Source organism: Bufo gargarizans, chromosome 4 (assembly GCF_014858855.1).
Source record: "Bufo gargarizans isolate SCDJY-AF-19 chromosome 4, ASM1485885v1, whole genome shotgun sequence".
Taxonomy (NCBI): domain Eukaryota; kingdom Metazoa; phylum Chordata; class Amphibia; order Anura; family Bufonidae; genus Bufo; species Bufo gargarizans.
The window spans coordinates 110,692,786-110,713,004 of NC_058083.1; the positions used below are offsets into that span (position 1 = coordinate 110,692,786).

The window sequence follows — 20,219 nt, forward strand, 5'->3', positions numbered from 1 at the left end:
GGGCTCACTAGGAAGAAAAAAACGCCCCTCTGGGCACCTTCAGGACGCATTTCCTTATTGATCAAAGTCGTTTTTTAAAGTAACTGCTGGACGGATTTCAAGATTAAACAGCACAGCTTAATCCAGGTAAGCTGTGCTGCATGGCTGCTTTTAAATCGTTTTTTGGCTGAGGGGAGGTGACAGAATCCCTTTAAATTAAACCGCCATACAGGGAAGGCTTGGTCTAACTCAGCCCAATTGTACAGTACACAAAAAAACAAGAACAGAGGCAGCACTCTGTAGTCACGTAACAGAAGATATTCTTTTATTCCAGATGCAACATTTCATCTGTAATAGCTTAAAGGGCATCTGTCAGCAGATTTGTACCTATGTAACTGGCTGACCTGTTACTTGTGCACTTGGCAGCTGAAGGCATCTGTGTTGGTTCGTTTGCACCCACATTACTGAGAAAAATGAAGGTTTAATATAAGCAAATGAGCCTTTAGGAGCAATAGGGACATTGCCTTTATACCTAAAGGCTCTGCTCTCTCTGTAACTACTGTGCTCTCTCCACTTTGATTGACAGGACCAGGCAGTATAAACGTGATCACACCTGGCCCGGTCAATAAAAGTGCAGATGGCGCAGCAGTTGCAGAGAGAGCGTAGCCTTTAGGTGTAACTGCCATGCCCACCGTTGCTCCGAGATGCTAATTTGCATATATTTAAAGGGGACCTGTCATGTGGATATTTGATTATAATCTAACTAATTATATACAATCATTAACTACTAAAAAGTGCCTTAGATGTATTCACTTACTGGTTTGACAGATGGTTACCTCATAATATACACACAAAGATGCCGCATGCTAATGAGCTGATTTGAGTCCAGCGTGATGTCATTGAGTCCAGCGTATAATTAATTCAGAGCTATAGCCACTCCCCTGCCCACCTGCTGCTGATTTATATGGAAAAAAACTGTCATTCAGCAGCAGGTGGGCGGGGAGAGTCAGGAGCTCATGAATATTCATGACTCATCATTATCAGCTGGAGCTTTTCAATACAAGATGTTGGCAGATTGACTGGGTCAATTAAAGAAAGTGACCCAGCATTTTGCTAAGAGAATCAGTCACTTATTTATGTTGACATTGGACCCTAGGAGGAGCAGAATTTAGGGAAGCACCAGACTGGCTCTAACTGATACCCACAATGGACAGGCCACCTACCTGGGGCTGACGTTTACCCTATCAATAACGTACCAAAGTTTATCGTATCATTAATCATATATGGACGCGGTGGACACCATTATCTGTATGGTGACGTATATTCGGGAAGGCTTGTCTTGCAGGACAAACTGTGTCTATCTTATACACTGAGCTATCCCCGGACACAATACCTACCTTTAATTCAACCTATGCGTGATTTGGACTCACATGCCAGTGGATGCGATATTTACTCTTCCTCCCTCTCCTCCTATGAATACCATCTGTTCCATTTTTAATTTTATTGTTGTCTGTGATTTGACACCACTGAAAGTTGAACGGTTTCTAAGATCCAGTATATGGATACCCTAGTATATTTTGGGTCTCCATCCGTTCCACGTCTTTCAGTTCATTATTTTTCATCTACCTATACTATATATATAACATTATTTACCCCCTGATGATCCCACACCGTGGGGGAAACGCGTTGGAGTTTTGCCATTTAATTTTGTCTGTGATACCAGAGAATATCAGAATAGGCTGTCGTTTTTAATTAGTTAGTCTCATGTACCCTGTACCTCTTGGTGAATCATACCACTAGGGCTGTATACAGTGTGCATTTTTTGTTGTGTGTTTGGTCCATTTTGTCTGGATGTACATGGGTCCACCATTAGTCTTATAACTATTAGCCCACTTACAAAAGGGCAATATAGGAGTTGCTAGCCTAGGATCGAGGGCAGGGGGTCCCCACCATTAGGGGTCGCCCCTGGGCAGAGGGTCTAGCCTCAGGGCATGCATTCAGGGAAAGTTCCCCTATCAAAGTAATTAGCATGTCCTTTCTTGGTGGATCCATGCTCATCGGGACATCAGTGGATCTTTTCTGTTGTGGAATTATTATTAAAAGCGCAATCTTTCTATAAAGGGATATTGCCTAGCTGGACTTTAGTACTTATTTATGTTGCCCTTAGTTAGGACACCATAAAACTGGTGACAGGTTCCCTTTAAACATCATTTTTCTCAGCCATTTCAGTTTAGGCTTAAGTACTGTTGGAGGATGCTCTGAATTTAATATAAATTAAGGACATGCTCCGGTGGCGCAAGGGATATCAAGACCAGTGTAAAACCGCCGGTTTTAATAAATTATTGCCTTTAACCTTGAAAACTTTAAAGGATTTTTTTCCTTAAAAGTGTAATTAGGAAAAGTATGGAAACCAGAAGGGTAAACTGTGCTGGAGCTGCGCTATACTTCAGGTTTCTTCTTCCTTTCATCAAACTTTCCACCATTTTCCCTGGATCACAGTGGTCAATAAAAATGTACTCAGAAAATCTCCCCGAGCCTCATCTTAACTTCCTCTCATTTATGTGCTAGCAATTCTTTTTCCAACCAAAACACGTTCAGACATCCTGTCCTTCATACTGCCCACCCTCATGCTTCATTTGTTTTGTTTTTCTCTGATTAGATTATAATCTCTCACCACCTTCTTTATCCTTTGTTTGGTTATTTTTTATATTTTGTATTGCACTTTGATGTGCTACATTAAGTTGTGTCAATGATTAGAAATATTAAATGTTACACAAACACAAGAACCACTAAAGCCACATACTGTACATACAAGTCATACAGGGCTTGCTAAATAGCTCTTGCTAACACTAACTACACTACATTAGCAAATTATTTAAAGGGGTTCTCCAAGACCAGGAATCCATGGTCAGAGGGCTGAGCATTGTGCCACACCATAAAAGACTCACCTGTCTTGAGCACTTTGGGTCCAGCGCCAAGCTCCCGTCTCTGCCGCTTATGGTCCCTGCTGCCTTCTACATGCACGTCACCGCTGCTCACCAACCAATATCATCAATTGTGACCTTCGCAGGAATGACACATGATCAAGGTCACCCTGGGCCAGCAGCATTGTTGTGAATGTAGAAGACAGGCCACACTTCTAGACAAGCAGGGACTGGACGTGGCTGAGGTTGGAGCTCAGCGCTGGACATGGAATACTTGTGACAGGTGGGTTTTTGTTTTAGTTCCACGCCATACTCAGTCCCTGACCATGGCTTCACAGTATCAGAGATCCCTTTTAGGCCACAAAACGCCTTCCTATGTCTTCCTTGTGCTGTCTGCATCTGTATGTCTATTCTGCAAAAGACAAAACATGTCCTATTCTTGGCTGCAATTGCAGACGACCAAGCCTTTGAAGTCAATGGGTCCGCAAAAAAATGCAGAAGTCACATGGACGGTATGCATATTTTGTGGATCCATGTTCAGTGGACTGCAAAATAAATACGGTCATATGGATGTAACCTTGACATGAACATGGCAGTCAGTGTTAGTTTGGTCACAGAGAAACACGAAGCAGCGCAGACACATGTGAGATAAGATTTATGATCTCACTAGATAAACTTGAATAGCAGGTATCAAAACTAAGCATTAACACCTGGTGTATATTAATGCTCCTTCCATCTGACGATGCAGCTATTCATGTTTTCAAGTATCCATGACTGACAGGTGAAGCACTAAGTGCATTGAATGGGCATCAGTAATGTCTCTATGTTTTCCCTGAATCTCCTGCTCCTTGGTACACAGCTGGGACAAGGTGCACCAATTATTATTGTGATTTTGTCTGTTTTTCCAACATCTATAACAATAACTTCCAGTGTAAATGCTCCAAAAACGGTCAACAATAAATAATCAAAATTGAATGTGTGTACCTAGATAACTGAAACACTTAATGCAAATGCTCCTAGCGACAACAAATACATTTGCATGCCTAAAATGGACAACCCTTGAACTCATGCTGAGAAAATTATTATAGTATTATCAGTGATTAATAGCATTCTCTGTGTAAGTGTGTATACAGAGATAGCTGGTAGTCACTGATAGCTGTACACGGGGAGGTGTTATCAGTGATTGATAGCATTCTCTGTGTAAGTGTGTATACATAGATAGCTGTCAGTCACTGATAGCTGTACACAGGAAGGTGTTATCAGTGATTGATAGCATTCTCTGTGTAAGTGTGTATACAGAGATAGCTGTCAGTCAGTCACTGATAGCTGTACACAGGGGAGGTGTTATCAGTGATTGATAGCATTCTCTGTGTAAGTGTGTATACATAGAGAGCTGTCAGTCACTGATAGCTGTACACAGGGAGGTGTTATCAGTGATTGATAGCATTCTCTGTGTAAGTGTGTATACATAGAGAGCTGTCAGTCACTGATAGCTGTACACAGGAAGGTGTTATCAGTGATTGATAGCATTCTCTGTGTAAGTGTGTATACAGAGATAGCTGTTAGTCAGTCACTGATAGCCGTACACAGGGGAGGTGTTATCAGTAATTGATAGCATTCTCTGTGTAAGTGTGTATACAGAGATAGCTGTCAGTCACTGATAAGATAGCCCAATGTACAACTGAACTCAGAAGGAGTAGAGACTTAAATGTATAAATTACAACTTTTACTGAATCACTTCCTACTAAACTATGGTATATATCAGTCTTCTCAGCTTCTCCTTCTCTATAACATGCTGCCTGCAGATTTTGCATTGCATGTTGTGGTGACGGTTAGAACGATAAGGTGATTTGCAGTGCTATTAGGTTAGAATACCTCATTATATACAGTCAGAAGGAACATACCAACATTTTTCTGTGTGATACCTACAGAAAGCACCTCCATATGTCTCTGTGTGAAACGGGAGACGTGCAAAGGTACAAACATCTCTACACTACATCCAGAATTATTAGGCAAATGAGTATTTTGACCACATCATCCTCGTTATGCATGTTGTCTTACTCCAAGCTGTATAGGCTCGAAAGCCTACTACCAATTAAGCATATTAGGTGATGTGCATCTCTGTAATGAGAAGGGGTGTGGTCTAATGACATCAACACCCTATATCAGGTGTGCATAATTATTAGGCAACTTCCTTTCCTTTGGCAAAATGGGTCAAAAGAAGGACTTGACAGGCTCAGAAAAGTCAAAAATAGTGAGATATCTTGCAGAGGGATGCAGCACTCTTAAAATTGCAAAGCTTCTGAAGCGTGATCATCGAACAATCAAGCGGTTCATTCAAAATAGTCAACAGGGTCGCAAGAAGCGTGTAGAAAAACCAAGGCGCAAAATAACTGCCCATGAACTGAGAAAAGTCAAGTGTGCAGCTGCCAAGATGCCACTTGCCACCAGTTTGGCCATATTTCAGAGCTGCAACATCACTGGAGTGCCCAAAAGCACAAGGTGTGCAATACTCAGAGACATGGCCAAGGTAAGAAAGGCTGAAAGACGACCACCACTGAACAAGACACACAAGCTGAAACGTCAAGACTGGGCCAAGAAATATCTCAAGACTGATTTTTCTAAGGTTTTATGGACTGATGAAATGAGAGTGAGTCTTGATGGGCCAGATGGCTGGATTGGTAAAGGGCAGAGAGCTCCAGTCCGACTCAGACGCCAGCAAGGTGGAGGTGGAGTACTGGTTTGGGCTGGTATCATCAAAGATGAGCTTGTGGGGCCTTTTTGGGTTGAGGATGGAGTCAAGCTCAACTCCCAGTCCTACTGACAGTTTCTGGAAGACACCTTCTTCAAGCAGTGGTACAGGAAGAAGTCTGCAAGGTAAGAAAAACATGATTTTCATGCAGGACAATGCTCCATCACACGCGTCCAAGTACTCCACAACGTGGCTGGCAAGAAAGGGTATAAAAGAAGAAAATCTAATGACATGGCCTCCTTGTTCACCTGATCTGAACCCCATTGAGAACCTGTGGTCCATCATCAAATGTGAGATTTACAAGGAGGGAAAACAGTACACCTCTCTGAACAGTGTCTGGGAGGCTGTGGTTGCTGCTGCACGCAATGTTGATGGTGAACAGATCAAAACACTGACAGAATCCATGGATGGCAGGCTTTTGAGTGTCCTTGCAAAGAAAGGTGGCTATATTGGTCACTGATTTGTTTTTGTTTTGTTTTTGAATGTCAGAAATGTATATTTGTGAATGTTGAGATGTTATATTGGTTTCACTGGTAAAAATAAATAATTGAAATGGGTATATATTTGTTTTTTGTTAAGTTGCCTAATAATTATGTACAGTAATAGTCACCTGCACACACAGATATCCCCCTAAAATAGCTAAAACTAAAAACAAACTAAAAACTACTTCCAAAAATATTCAGCTTTGATATTAATGAGTTTTTTGGGTTCATTGAGAACATGGTTGTTGTTCAATAATAAAATTAATCCTCAAAAATACAACTTGCCTAATAATTCTGCACTCCCTGTATAATCCGCCCCTTTCTCACTATGAAAACAACAAAAACGATCATTGTTACCCTGATCCATTCCCACCTTGATTACTGCAACTAACTATTAATTGGCCTCCCCTTCACCAGACTCTCTCCTCTCCAATCTATCCTAAATGCAGCAGCCAGGGTCACCTATCAGTCCAACTGCAACTCTGATACCTCCGCCCGGTGCCAGTCATTGCACTGGCTACCCGTACACTATAGAATCCATTTTAAACTGCTCATCCTCACCCACAGTGCTGCACCACCCTACATCTCATCCCTCATCTCTGGCTACCACCCTACCCGTGCTCTCCGTTCAGCCAATGACTTACGACTGACATCCATCATAATCCAAACCTTTCACCCCAGGCTCCAAGATTTCTCCCGAGCTCCACCGGTTCTCTGGAATGCCCTGCCCCAAGAAATCAGGCTAAATCAGAACATACACAGTTTTAGGCGCTCCCTAAAAACACATCTTTTTAGGGTGTCCTATCACATCCCCTGATCTAACTCCTCTCCACATAGCCCATTTATCATTCCCTGAACCTGATCCACCATCAAACTCCTCCACCGCACCCAGAAGCACTTCGTATATTGGCTTCTGACCGGCGCATGCAGCGTTATATCTGCTCCCCTATTCTCTCAAGATGGCTAGACCATTGTAAAAAACAAGCACTTCTACCTTTTGGGTCACCCCCATCTCCTCATTGATTGTAAGCTCTTGCGAGCAGGGTCCTCATTCCTCTTGTAATTATTGACTTGTCTGTTGCTATGTTATTTATGGCTGTTTGTACATGAACCCCTGAACTGTAAAGCGCTGAGGAATATGTTGGTGCTATATAAATAAAGATTATTATTATGCTATGGCAGTGAAGGTCCCACCTATGGATCTCCAGCTGTTGCAAACTAGCATGCCCTGGCAACTACAAGAGGTTCCAGTTTTGCACCAACTGGAGAGTCCCAGGTAGAAGACTGTTGACTTGTAGTACTGCCACGGCATTGTCATATGCATTTTTTGCCCTAGGTGGTCACCTCTATCTCATCTTTAATTTGTATTGCATCTAGGTGCCTGTTCGAAGCACCTGATATATACCAGCACTGTGTAACTACTCTGCTCTGAATACCATAACCTGGTACAACAGAAGACCTCTAGAGACCCTCTGAGCTGCCATTCACAGCAATCACATATTATGCATCATGTGGTTTTGTTTTTGTTTTAGCATATAAACTACTGTATATTTATCCATATCTGATCTGTCAATTAGCTACAAACAAAGGGAGGACAACCGATTATACTGATCATAAATTGCCATGATTAAAATCCAACGAGTAAATGCAAAAAAAAATTGCACCAGTTGGGACATATGGCTGTCATTGGCATCAATTGCACCTTTACGCAGCATGTTTTTCCCTCCTCCATTGCATTCCTGCTATTTTCCTTACAAGGATAAAGCCTGTTCACTCCCTCCTTCCTCCCACCCCCTCCTTCTGTCTCAAAGCTTCTGGTTATACTGGCTTCTGCCAGACCAAATGCACAGTGAGTCCTAGAGAACAAGGTCTGCCGCAGGAGCTAGTAGTCAAGGAGGAGAAGCTCAGTGAGAGCTAACAGTAGGAGGAACACCCCAGAAAGACAGACACAGGAAAGAGACACAAGACCATGAGACAGCCCAATCAAGCTCCAGTCATTGGTACCTGGAGAGATGCATAGACATCAGTGACTTCTGCGCCAGCTCAGGGGTGAGTAGTAGTGACTATGTACCCCCTATTCATTACTTGTCTCTTATGCTGCATAAGTAAGCAATGGTGAATACGTTAATTTTTGTTTGCACCTTCTAAATCTGAAAGTCTTCAATACAGTATTACATCCAACTAATTTAGGAATATTAGTTGAATGACTTGCTCAGGTGCTAGGTATACAATCGGAGCAATATCACTGGAAACTATGTCCAATGTCATCATAATCAAATAATATGCTGAGATGAACTACGCCAGAAGCACCCGTGTATGCTTAAAAAAAAATAACTATCCGACAAGTAATTGATTTGATTGGTTGGATGATAGGATTGTACTATGTGCAATGCTTGTAGCAAAACAACATCTACGAGGGATGTGACTGAGAAAGGCACCAGCTAGCAAATGCACCAAAGCCATGCATTCATGAAAAATCCTTGGAATAGTTTCCTATTAAGAATGCAAGTGATATCACATGTAAAAAAATATATATATTCAGTTCTATAAACAATTTTGGGGGAAAAAAAGCACCATATATACTCAGCTTGACAAAGGATAGCAGATTATGTGTGGTACTATAAAAGGTCTCTAAATCTACATTAGTGTTCGTACCATCAAAAAGCCAGTGACTGCTACTGAATACTAATCAAAAGCACTACCTAGTAGAATAGACTACATGTACTGGAGACAGACTAGTGCCCTGTGCAGCATCTTGAATGGATGACCCCCTCCATATAGTGCACCATATAGTGCCCAAATAATACACAATTGTGCAGAGTGCAGACTGTAGGTAACTGCCAAGGACTGAGGGTTTAAGCTGCGGGTATCAGTAGTGACAGGTGCTGTGTCCTGTCTTCTGGGCTTGACTGTAAGTGATCTTTATGTTACAACAGACACTACAAAGCATTATTCTAGCGACTAAACACAGGCAAGACCTGTCCAAAAATTCTTTCACTATATCCCTGCCTAATCTGGTTTCGTTTTTGCAAGGGCGACACATTCTGCTTATTCTGTCCATTATAATCCACATATTTTAATATGATGTAACATTGCATGAAAAATTGGCTATAAAGTTTGATACTGTGCCCTATTATCATGTAATAAATGCATACCAAGCATTGATTAAAGCACAAATTAATTGTGATGATTGCCTGATGTCAGCTAGAATAGTGTCACACCAGAGACTGCGGCTCAGTTTACATAATTATGGAATGCAGTTGCACATCCGCACCCATTTTCTTACCATATTATGCATCTCGTTCCTACATTAGAAATGAATATAAAAAAGCAAAGAACAAACAATTCCCTAATATCATCAGAATATTTCTCTTTAGAAATTGGTGTAATCCACAGCTTCCCTGTAGTGCATCAGTAGCAAGAGAAAGGGCAGTTTTATAGATAATATGGCCTGGGCAACAAGCAAATATGCCCCCCCACCCAACTTGCATTTTTAGACACTACTTGTAATTTAATCCAAGTAATCGCACCTTACTGCCACATATAGTACTGCAATATACAGCCTACATCATTTCACATCATAGTGCATATGCAGCATACAAATAATAGCCATATAGTTTCCACATAATAGACTATTTCGTTTCTAAATAATACCACCATATATTACCAAATAGGTAGCACCTTAGACCAATTCCACACTGGCGGTAGCCTTTTCTTGCAGGCTGTTCCCCTGCCGGATACGTGCTACCGCAAGTCCCCCGTGATGGCGGAAGTCCGCTCTGGCCCCATTCACTATAATGTGGGCGGGCCGGTGGTCCAGCCGCAGCACAGCAAACATGCCAAGAGGCCGCTGGACAAAAACCGCAGTGTGCTGTAGTTTTATTCCAGCTGCCTCTCGGCATGTTTGCCATTATAGTGAATGGGGCGGGAGTGGACTTCCGCCAGCACGGTTGATTTGCGGTAGCATGATCCGGCAGGCTGTTCCCCCGCCGGAACAGTCTGCTTGAAAAGGATACCACCAGTGCGAAAGTAGCCTTAGTTTTACTGGGTAGTTTTATTTCTGGGTTCCTGTCCCCAGGGGTAATTGCCCGGTTTGTTGTCACCCCGTAAAACCAGCCCTGACCATAAATATATACAGTAGGCTTCTGTAAAGCACTGGCCAGGATTTTGATCTCACTGCAGTTGCCTTGATCTATAGTTCATTGTTCCTGCTTATGAGGTGATAGATAGATATATAGATAGATAGATAGATAGATAGATAGATATGAGAGATACATAGATATGAACCTATTTTGAAATAATGTAACCATCACTACAGCCAACAAGCAATAGACGTTTACTACTGTAAAGTTTTATTGTCTCTTGTATTGTAGTGAAGCCAAGCCTGTCCTAGTTATGCTCTGTGTTTGTTTTCTGCTGCTCCTTCAGGAGCTACCCCTGCACGCTAGTATAAGGATCATAGGCTTTACCACTTTTAGCAAAATCCTTAGATGACTTTTCAGTGCTTTAATTGGTGGCCATATTATAAATTAAAACTTCATTGATTACAATGATTATGCTAAATCTATCATTTCTGTTGTTGGGCAGCACGGTGGCTCAGTGGTTAGCACTCGTACCTTGCAGCGCTGGGGTCCTAGGTTCGAATCTGACCAAGGACAACATCTGCATGGAGTTTGTATGTCCTTCCCGTGTTTTCGTGGGTTTCCTCCCACACCCCAAAGACATACTGATAGGGACCTTAGATTGTGAGCCCCATTGGGGACAGTTGGTTGCTAATGTCTGTAAAGCGCTGTGGAATATATAAGTGCATTAAATAAATAATAGGTATCTGTTCCGTGCATATGTCTTTTTTACGTCTTTGCCAGTCATACATATTCCAACCCAAGGGTCATCTCCTTTACTGCATGAATTTGAACGGTTAAAAAACATTCACAATTGCCAAGTACCCAGAAAAGCTTATTTATTACTCATCTGCTGGCAAAAGAGTAACCGCCTACTGATAAATGCCATGTAGTTACATCCAGCCAAGAATGGTCATGTGTAAAACAGATCAGAAGTGGTGGAGACCCAGAACACAGCTGGAGCCTCTTCCCTGACAGGTGTAACATGCTATTATTGTACAGTCATTAATTACTAAGTGTATAATAGCTCCAACTCTGGGGTTGTCCAGCTGTATAGCTCCTTGTAAAACTTGCCCAGTACTTGCCAGTACCTAAACAAAAAAAGAAAATACACTCACTTGCTCCCCACCATTACATTCCAGCACTGAGGGCCTGGCCTGTGCTCTTTCTGGTCCCCAGCCTGTAGACTTCTGGATGTGGTCACGTGCACTGCTCTGGACAAGATGTGTCCCCAAGAGGCATGTGACCCAGCAGTGACATGCCACTTGGGGAGACGTCACTGCTGAGGCCAGTGATTGGCTGCAATAACACACATGACAAATGACAAACAAAGCACAGGGGTAGTTGTGTGGCTCAGGCAACTCCCTGGGAAGTTGGGGTCTGCCATAAAGGTGCTTGACCCCTATTTGTATATTTTCGGAGTGTGGGAGGAAACTGGAGTACCCAGCAGAAACCCAAGCAAACACGGGGAAAACATACAAACTCCATGCAGTTGTCCCTTGTTGGGTTCAAATCTTGGACCCAACCCTGCAAGACACCAGTGTTAACCACTGAGCCACAGTGCTGCGCACGTGACCCCACCTGGAAGGCCTTATATCAGAAGGAGCATGGTTTGGGCACTCTACATTAGAACGAAGCAGCAGGAAGCAGGTCAGTGTATTTTTTTTCTTTAGGGACAGTACAGTACTGGACAAATTTAAATGGGGGTTATAAAGCTTGTCAACCCCTTTAAGGCTGCCAGAACACTTTCGAGTTTTAGGATGCAGTTTTAAAGCTAAAACCAGGAGAGGATTAACAAAACAGGATAAGTAGAATCTTCCTGTCATACTTTCTCTCACTTAATAATCCATTTATGATCCATTCCTGGTTTTGGTTTCAAAAACTAATAGAGAAAACCTGAACAAAGCCTGAACATGTAGCCTAAGGGTACGGCCACACAGAGTTTTTTGGATGAAGTTTTAATGCAAATCTTCCTGTAGGATTTTCAGACAAAGCCAGAAATGGATTCGCCAGGACAGAGAAGTATACATCCTTCCTTTATATTTCCTATTAATTTCTGACGGTGCCAAAAAACACAGCAGGCAGATCAGCCTCAAAACCTCGTCCAAAAAACAATATGTGGCTGTACCCTAAGGCTCGGCTTCCACAGTCAGGTTTCTTGATGCAATTGTTGAAGCCAAAGCCAGGTGTACACTGAAGACAGGAGACTAGGAAAGACTGAGTATTCTCCTCTTTTTGAATGCATTCCTGTCTTTGACATCTAAAACTGCATTAAAAAACCTGAACATGAAAATCCAGCCTAATACCTGTACATTCATATTGTAGATTATTCAGCACATTGATGGTGGTTCAGACAGGTTTGGATATGCTTAGTATAAGCTATAGAGACATAGAGCAAAGCATTCAAGAAATATAACCTGATGATCAGATTCAGGCCTCATGTACACGACCGTTGTTGTGTCCCGTGTCCGTTGTTCCATTTTCTGTGATTTTCTATGGACTTATTGACTTTCAATGGGTCCTGTGGAAAACTCGGCTAATGCACCGTTTGTCATCTGCGTCCGTGATCCGTGTTTCCAGTCCGTGAAAAAAATATGACCTGTCCTATTTTTTTCACAGACAACGGTTCGTGGACCCATTCAAGTCAATGGGTCCGTGAAAAAACACGGAGGCACCCAAGATTGTCATCTGCGTCCGTGATCCGTGTCGGTTTTTTTCCTATCATTTGCAAGGCAAACTTGACTTAGATTTTTTTCACTTTCCTTCATGTCTGGTGATCCTCCAAAAATCAAGGAAGACACACGTAAACAAAAACGGAAACGGATCACGGAACAACGGAACCCCGTTTTGCGGACCGTGAAAAAATACTGTTGTGTGCATGAGGCCTAAATCATATGTAATATATTACATTCTGTAAAGCCACATAATAAATCACCTATAAAACATATTTATTATATTTCGTTGTATCAAATGATGTTGCGATGTTTGCTATGTTTTGTTAAGTCCCGCCTGCTGTCTTATGCCAGACAAAATTGGAAATGAACGGCTTAGATGAACGGTAACGTTCAGGCTTCAGCTATTCCTCCTGGACAAGTGACATGTCTTCTAAATGGGGAGAGGGAAATAAGCTGCTGCCAGATAAAAATGGATCAAGTACGTTGAAGTCCAACATTCCTGATCATTATTTGCCCCGGCATTTGCCGACGGGGGAAATTGGGACACCCCGATACATTGTAGCTACAAAGCTCAAGAGGTTATATGTCGTCTTGGCTAATCGCTATAGAGGCAAAATATTCCTGATTTTGTTTGCTTTCTAAAATTTACCTTATTGGTCTTTTGACCTGTGACTCTTGAGTTGAACAACGAGCAATTTCAGAATGTCATAGCTGTAGACATTCATGTCATGATAGCCCTTGGAGAGCCACAGGTTAACCACCTATCCATCAATAATATATATGTAGGACATTGAGAGCTCCTTAGTTAACTAAATCACAGCTAGTCATTCTGGTGAATGTAGTTCAGTAATCTAGGGATAAGACTAAATGCAGGAGATCCTGACTCCTCTTGTCACAGAAGTTAATGTGGTGTGACAATGAATGTGCAGCCTTCATAGCAGAACATGAAAAAACTTGTAAGACTGGGGGGTTCTGATCACTGGAAATGCACTTTAACACATGCAGCATCCTGTCCAGTCCTCATTCCCACCACCACCTTGTGCTGAGGATCTGACAAGGCTTGTAGAAATCAGTGGGATCTGCCAAGAAAAATCTAAAATTACATTGTCAACATTTCACCTGCAGCAGAAGAAGCATTTATCCAGAAAGATTTGTCATCAGTGTAAAGATATACAATTTTTATTATAAAATATAGATGAAATTTTTACAGGAATGTTAAAAAGTAATTTTCTATAAGACAGACATTCACATTGCTTTATTAGACCTTTAGGGTTAATTATATGAAATATCTGAGGAAGTGAAGGCCATTAAAAGTGAAGGCCTGCTTCAGGCTAATCAGTACATTTGTGAGGGTGCCCTCCCTGCAGACCTTTATGGCCTTATCAACCGGGACAAAAGGCAAGTGAGGAAGACCTCGAAGTAGATACAGGAAAATGCTGCAAAACAAAGATAACAGATCTGGATAACATGGAAATGCAGTTAGTTGCTTCATGGTATTTTTTATAAAGCACCTGCAAATTAAACAGCGCCTTACAATAAAAGAAAGCAATGCAAGGATTTCTATGCATTCGGCAATACACATTCGACTTGTCTTCCTCGCATACAGACAAGTTCAGCTCGGTCGAACATGAATGTGTATTTAATAGGCAGAGGGGAGAAAGCTGCTGCCAGACACCTCTGACAGTGGCTTGTCTTCTGGGAGAACAAAATAATAAGGTGAAAATAATCAGGAGCTCCCCATACACATTAGATTGTTAGCAGAACCTACCATTGTCAGTGGGTTTAGCCGACAATACACTAATGTGTATTGGGGCCTTACAGAGAGGGGGCACTAAACTTTGCCTCAGTAAAATTTGAGTCTTGTCCATGGTTCCCAGTGACACTTAAAAGATTTTCTCCAATTTTACATAAATAAAACTTAAAGAGTCACTGTTCTGTCATACAATTTAATTTTAATTAATAGAAAATGGTGTACATAACACATTTATAAATCACTTCATTTAAAAAAAAAAATATTATCCACCTGAAAAGTCATGGCCACTAGGGGTCTCACTTCCACCTAGACTCAGTAGACGGCAGAGAGGAAGTGGGGGAAGAAGTGCCTGATAAAAGAGCTGCTTCTACACTGCCTCTGAACATCACAGGAGCCTCCTGACTTAGTAAGTGTGATCTCTCCTACCTTATCTGTTCTGGGAGCTCAGGAGCTGAAAACAAACATAGTGGGAAGTAAGGGAAAGGATGTCACAGCAGTACAGTACTGGCAGAATCCACAAAAGTGAGAAACCCCCTGCTTCTGAGAGAAATGCATCTAGCTGTGCAGCTGAAGAGGGGAATAATTAGGCTGAAAAAGACATTCGTTTTTTTTTTAAAACTCAGGTACTCTTTAAAGGGGTTGTCTTGTCTGAAAAGATAGAGAAATATATTTGTCAGCATTATACTATGCGACTCCCCCCTTCTGTCTGATGGTTTTATGACCAGAACAGTGTAGTGTGTGCAGATGCAGCGAGACATCCTGTCGGCTGATCATGTGACCTCCCCTCCCATTTGCTCTGCCCCCTTAGGTGGAGTGTGCCTGTCATTTGGACAAACTGCCCGCTTGTTTCTACAGTACAGACACACCGCAGGACTGTAAGCAGGCAATCTGTCCAAACTAATTGAACTTGAAAGTTTAAATTTGGGGGAAAAGTAGACTTTGGTTAAACCTATGGAGCTATACAAGTCACAGCTGAAGTCTGCTGGCTTTGAGAACATGGCAACCATGCAACGCCAGCATTAGCCATATGGTAGCACATTGAACTAAATGTTGTATGTGCCGGTGCTGCTTGTTTGTCATTTTATCATGGCCAGCAATGATCATAATAAACTGTTTATAGCTAGTGAAGTACATGTAATAGATGTCCGTCACGTCACTGCTATAGGACACTTGGGTAGTTGTTGACCCATGCTCCCCATTGTAAGACCCTTTTTTCTCTGTCACTAGATCCTCTACAGCTCTAGTGCTACCAGCTGGTCTGACATGCTCCAAAAGACAGCTGGTGTCAAATATCTTCATATGTGGGTGTGGAGCAGAATAAAGGAACAGCTGGTTCTGGTGACATGGGTTGCAAAGTGTTTTGTAGCTAGTGGATGATCTAGGGCCTGCACCAGAATGGGTGGGCATTTCTAGTCCACAAGAGTGTGCTCCCAATTTGTAAAATGAATGTAGATGACCATAATGTAGATGTAGAATGTAGATGGCTCTTTCATCGCCATAAGTAGTAGGAATGATATAACTTTTTTTCAGCAAGAACGTAGTGCACTTATCTAAAGAGGACATATAACTTCTTCTGCCACGTCTTTTAGTAACTACTTTCATTCCCCATATAATATCAATGTTGGAACATCTATTCTTATGACTCTATGTGGTGCCATTCTTCTATTATCCCTACTGAATAAATAAATTGCCAGTAGTCTGCAATAAAGGTCCAACTGGTTACCAGTAGTGGGGGGAGGAGGTGTGCCTGCACAGTCTGACACTGGCAGCACTGATTGGATAGTGTCAGACTGTACAGGGACACACCCCTAGCTTGTAACACCCATCTGGACCTTCATTGCAAACTGCTGGAAATTCATTCATAACTTCTAGTAAGAATAATAGAGGAAGGGAACAACATAGAATCATAAGAATAGATGCCCCAGAATTGTTATCATATGGGGAATGCTATTACGGTAGTTACTGAACAGACATGTCAGGAGAGGTGACAGGTCCTCTTTAAGAGAGCCATAGACGAAGCAGACAGATCCTGAAGCGGTGCTGTCAGTTTGACATAAACACTTAACTTTCCCAGAACATGGACAATCCAAAAATAACTTTAACAGAATCATGTTCCACTTGTTAGCTGTGGCCTCAAGTACTGAGTGTCAGTGAACAACTTTGAATGTAGCTAAAATATGATCATAGTTGGGGGTGGAGGTCATAGTACTCAGCAGAGCAAACAAGAAGACAGGCTGTCTAAGGGTTAAAAGGATACAAGCTTAGTGATAGTGGCTAGAAATGACACATAGTTCATGGCGATAAGGATAAGAAGTTGCCAGGACCCTGTCCAGTTATCCCATTGCATATGCGAACATGATAGCACACGCTACTCAAAGTCATCAGAAGGTCCCCAATATGCAGATACAGGTCACTGACCACCATGTTACATTGGTCTGAGCAGCTACAGCGTTTGTCATTATACATTTTGCTATTACATGTATTTTTTGTTTTAGCCAAAGCCAGTATTGGACACAAAAGGGAGGAAAAGTAAAGTGAATGGATTATATTCTCACGTTTGTCTAAACTGCACAACTGTACCCCACATTGTACGTGTGAACCCTGACAAATTTATCAGATAATATTTAAAAAGTCCCTGTACTTTGAAGAAACACTTTTGATAAGTCACAGTGACATCAAAGGTTTTGATTGGTGGGGTCTGAGTGCTGAGACCCCCACCAATTGCTAGAATGAGAAGAGAGAAGTTCTCACATGGAACGCTCTCTTCTCTCTGCAGGAGATGGACTCAATAGAAAGTCTGTGAACCCATCTCCTGCAGCGAGGAGAGAGTGTTCTATGTCAGGACTTCTCTCTCCATCAGTGGGCATCTCAGCACTTGGACCCCCACCAATCAAAACCTTTGATGTCTCTATGACAAATCAAAAGTTTTTGTACAGGAACACTTTAAGTGTATGAGGACCTTCCAAAACTCCCTCTGTTGGGATCTTTACTTCTGACAGTGGCTTATCTTCTGCAGGAATAGTCATAGTTATGAGTTTGGCCAGCTTAAAGGATAACTGTCACATTTAGACCCTAATTTCAATTTTCATATATGTAGTTACTAATAACATGATATTCCAGAATCAGTTAATATTAGACTGACTTACCTCATATTTAATAAGATTCAGCCCTTAGCAACGAGTCTGCATAAAACTGCAATCTCACTATTCAGTTAAGATGGCCGCCACTGCCCTCACCCTGAGGCTAATCCCGCCTGCCCTCACTAGCCAGTAACAATAGCCCCCCAAAAGTGTCAGTAACCACAGCCCTCCCCCCAAAGAGTTCATCTCCTGCAGCACGAAGGGGTCCTCTTACCACATGTTGCTTTCATTTATACACTGAGCAGACGGCAGATCTCTCTTCCCTGGTCTGCGCTGCACCAACTCTGCATTGTCCCAGTCTGCTGAGTGAGGGAGCGTCTGCCAAGCGCAGGGACAGGGAGAAGTGCACACAGCCCAGGCACTGTTATCAGCTGCTGGGGAGAACCTGGCTTTAATAATTTACTTACAGTCCCTGGCTGTCAGTAATCTGACCTTGCACGCTGCGTACTTCTGCGTCCTCCGTCCTTCAACACATAGACGGACCATGCCTAGCAACCTGATTTTAAGCACAGGTAAAAGTAGGCAGTACAGGGAACAAAACTGTGGAATTAAGGGGTAATTGAATACACAGTGAAAAGTTGAAATAGGGCCACCACAATCCAATACTCAAAAAAATAATAATAAATACAACAGTTATACTTTAAGCCAAACCTCCAGTCCAAACCTAGTGCGCTCAGATGGACCAGTGCAATTATGCAGGCACTGTGTCCATCTGAGGGCCGTGGAAGAAATGGGCAGGTCTTAGACCTTCCTACAGCACTCTTCATGAGTAGGTATGAGATGGTGATAGCCATCTTAGAAGGAATCCGATGTGGAATGTATAGACAAATTTTAGGTTTAATAGAAAGAAGATCCCAGCAGACGTGTCTTCAATGCTTGTGAAGTTTTATTGCATGTAACAATATGTCCATGAAGAGGACGCGTTTCGGCTCAATTGCCTTTCTCAACAGATAAATATACATAGTCAGCAGCTCATATATATACACATATCAATGATTAAAGAAAGGAACCTCCCAGTGACGTAAACGCCCAAAATGGGGGCGGTATATACATAGTCACATGGTAACATAGTCAAGGTAGTCAATCAAAGAATCAAAAAAGCGCAACAGGTATCAAAATACATGTCAGTAATAATGAAATACTATTATTAGATACCAATTATTATTAGCTACTAATATTATTAGATACCAATATAGCTGAGGGACTCCTTCATTTATATGGTCGATGTCTAGAAAAAATATAATGCAAAAAGTTACAACCATAAAAATAAAAATAAGAAAGTGAACAGAAAATAGCACTAACAGAAATCAGATATGCATAATTTCATAGTCGCGATTAAGAACTCTTGGATGAAGGGTATCAAGGGTATGAATCCAGTAGGTCTCCCGGCGCAAAAGTAGTTTTTTAATATCGCCACCTCGCCTGGGTCTAGAAATCTGTTCTATGACCTGGAACTTTAATTGAGCAATTGTGTGGTTAAACTTATCAAGATGGGAGGGAACTGGTAAAAGTAAATTTTTTGTCCTGATGGTGGATTTGTGTTTTCCAATGCGGTCTTTGACACTCTGCATGGTTTCCCCAATGTATAACAACCCACAAGGACATTTTATTAGGTATATAACATTGGCTGATTCACATGTGAAAAAGCCATCAACTGCATATATACGTCCAGTATGTGGGTGGTAAACATTGGGCCCTTTGATGACATTAGAGCACTGGAAACAATGGAGACATGGAAAGGTGCCCTTCCACTGTGTAGCCAGTACCCCCTGTTTAAGAGTACCACGGGTGCTCCCAATATCCGCTCGCACTAGCTTGTCTCTATAACTTGAGTTCTTTTTATTAAAATAAGGGGTGGATTTTGGAATTCCCTGACTTGGGGGTATGCCTTACCTAACAGACACCAATGTTTCTTCACAATATTATCTAATTTAGAATTAAATGGATGGTATTTGTGAATCAATGCCACTCGTGGGCTTTTGTCATGTTCATTTCCAGAGCTACGAGGGATTTCTAACTCATTTAAGGTGTTTGTCAGGATAGATGGTGGGTACCCTCTTTCTTCAAACCTTGTGGTCATCTCTTCTATTCTAAGTCCCAGTACTGAGGGATTAGAAACAATGCGTCTAACCCTCTGGTATTGGGACTTTGGAATAGCTCTTTTAAGAGCAGGTGGATGGGCGCTGGTGAAGTGGAGGATACTATTTCTGTCTGTCTCCTTCCGAAATAAATCAGTTGAAAGATTACCATGCAAATCCTTGATAACCCTTGTATCCAAGAAGCTAACCGTCCGACTAGCACTTGTGACTGTAAATTGTAAACCAGTGCGTGCATGGTTCAGGTGTGAAATAAATGCCTTTAGGGTCTCCTGTGACCCCGCCCATATGCAAAAA

At 41.9% G+C, this 20,219-nt stretch overlaps 2 protein-coding genes across 2 annotated transcripts in view; one reads left to right on the forward strand and one right to left on the reverse strand.

The window, feature by feature from the left end:
* The window catches only part of STK25 (serine/threonine kinase 25), a 116,326-nt gene extending 104,861 nt beyond the window's left edge, over nucleotides 1-11,465 (reverse strand). The window contains exon 1 of the mRNA XM_044288811.1: nucleotides 11,377-11,465. The gene's annotated coding sequence lies outside the window, so the exon portion shown is untranslated. The remainder of the gene's footprint in view (nucleotides 1-11,376) is intronic.
* The window catches only part of BOK (BCL2 family apoptosis regulator BOK), a 30,552-nt gene continuing 18,313 nt past the window's right edge, over nucleotides 7,981-20,219 (forward strand). Inside the window, exon 1 of the mRNA XM_044288812.1 lies at nucleotides 7,981-8,186. The gene's annotated coding sequence lies outside the window, so the exon portion shown is untranslated. The remainder of the gene's footprint in view (nucleotides 8,187-20,219) is intronic.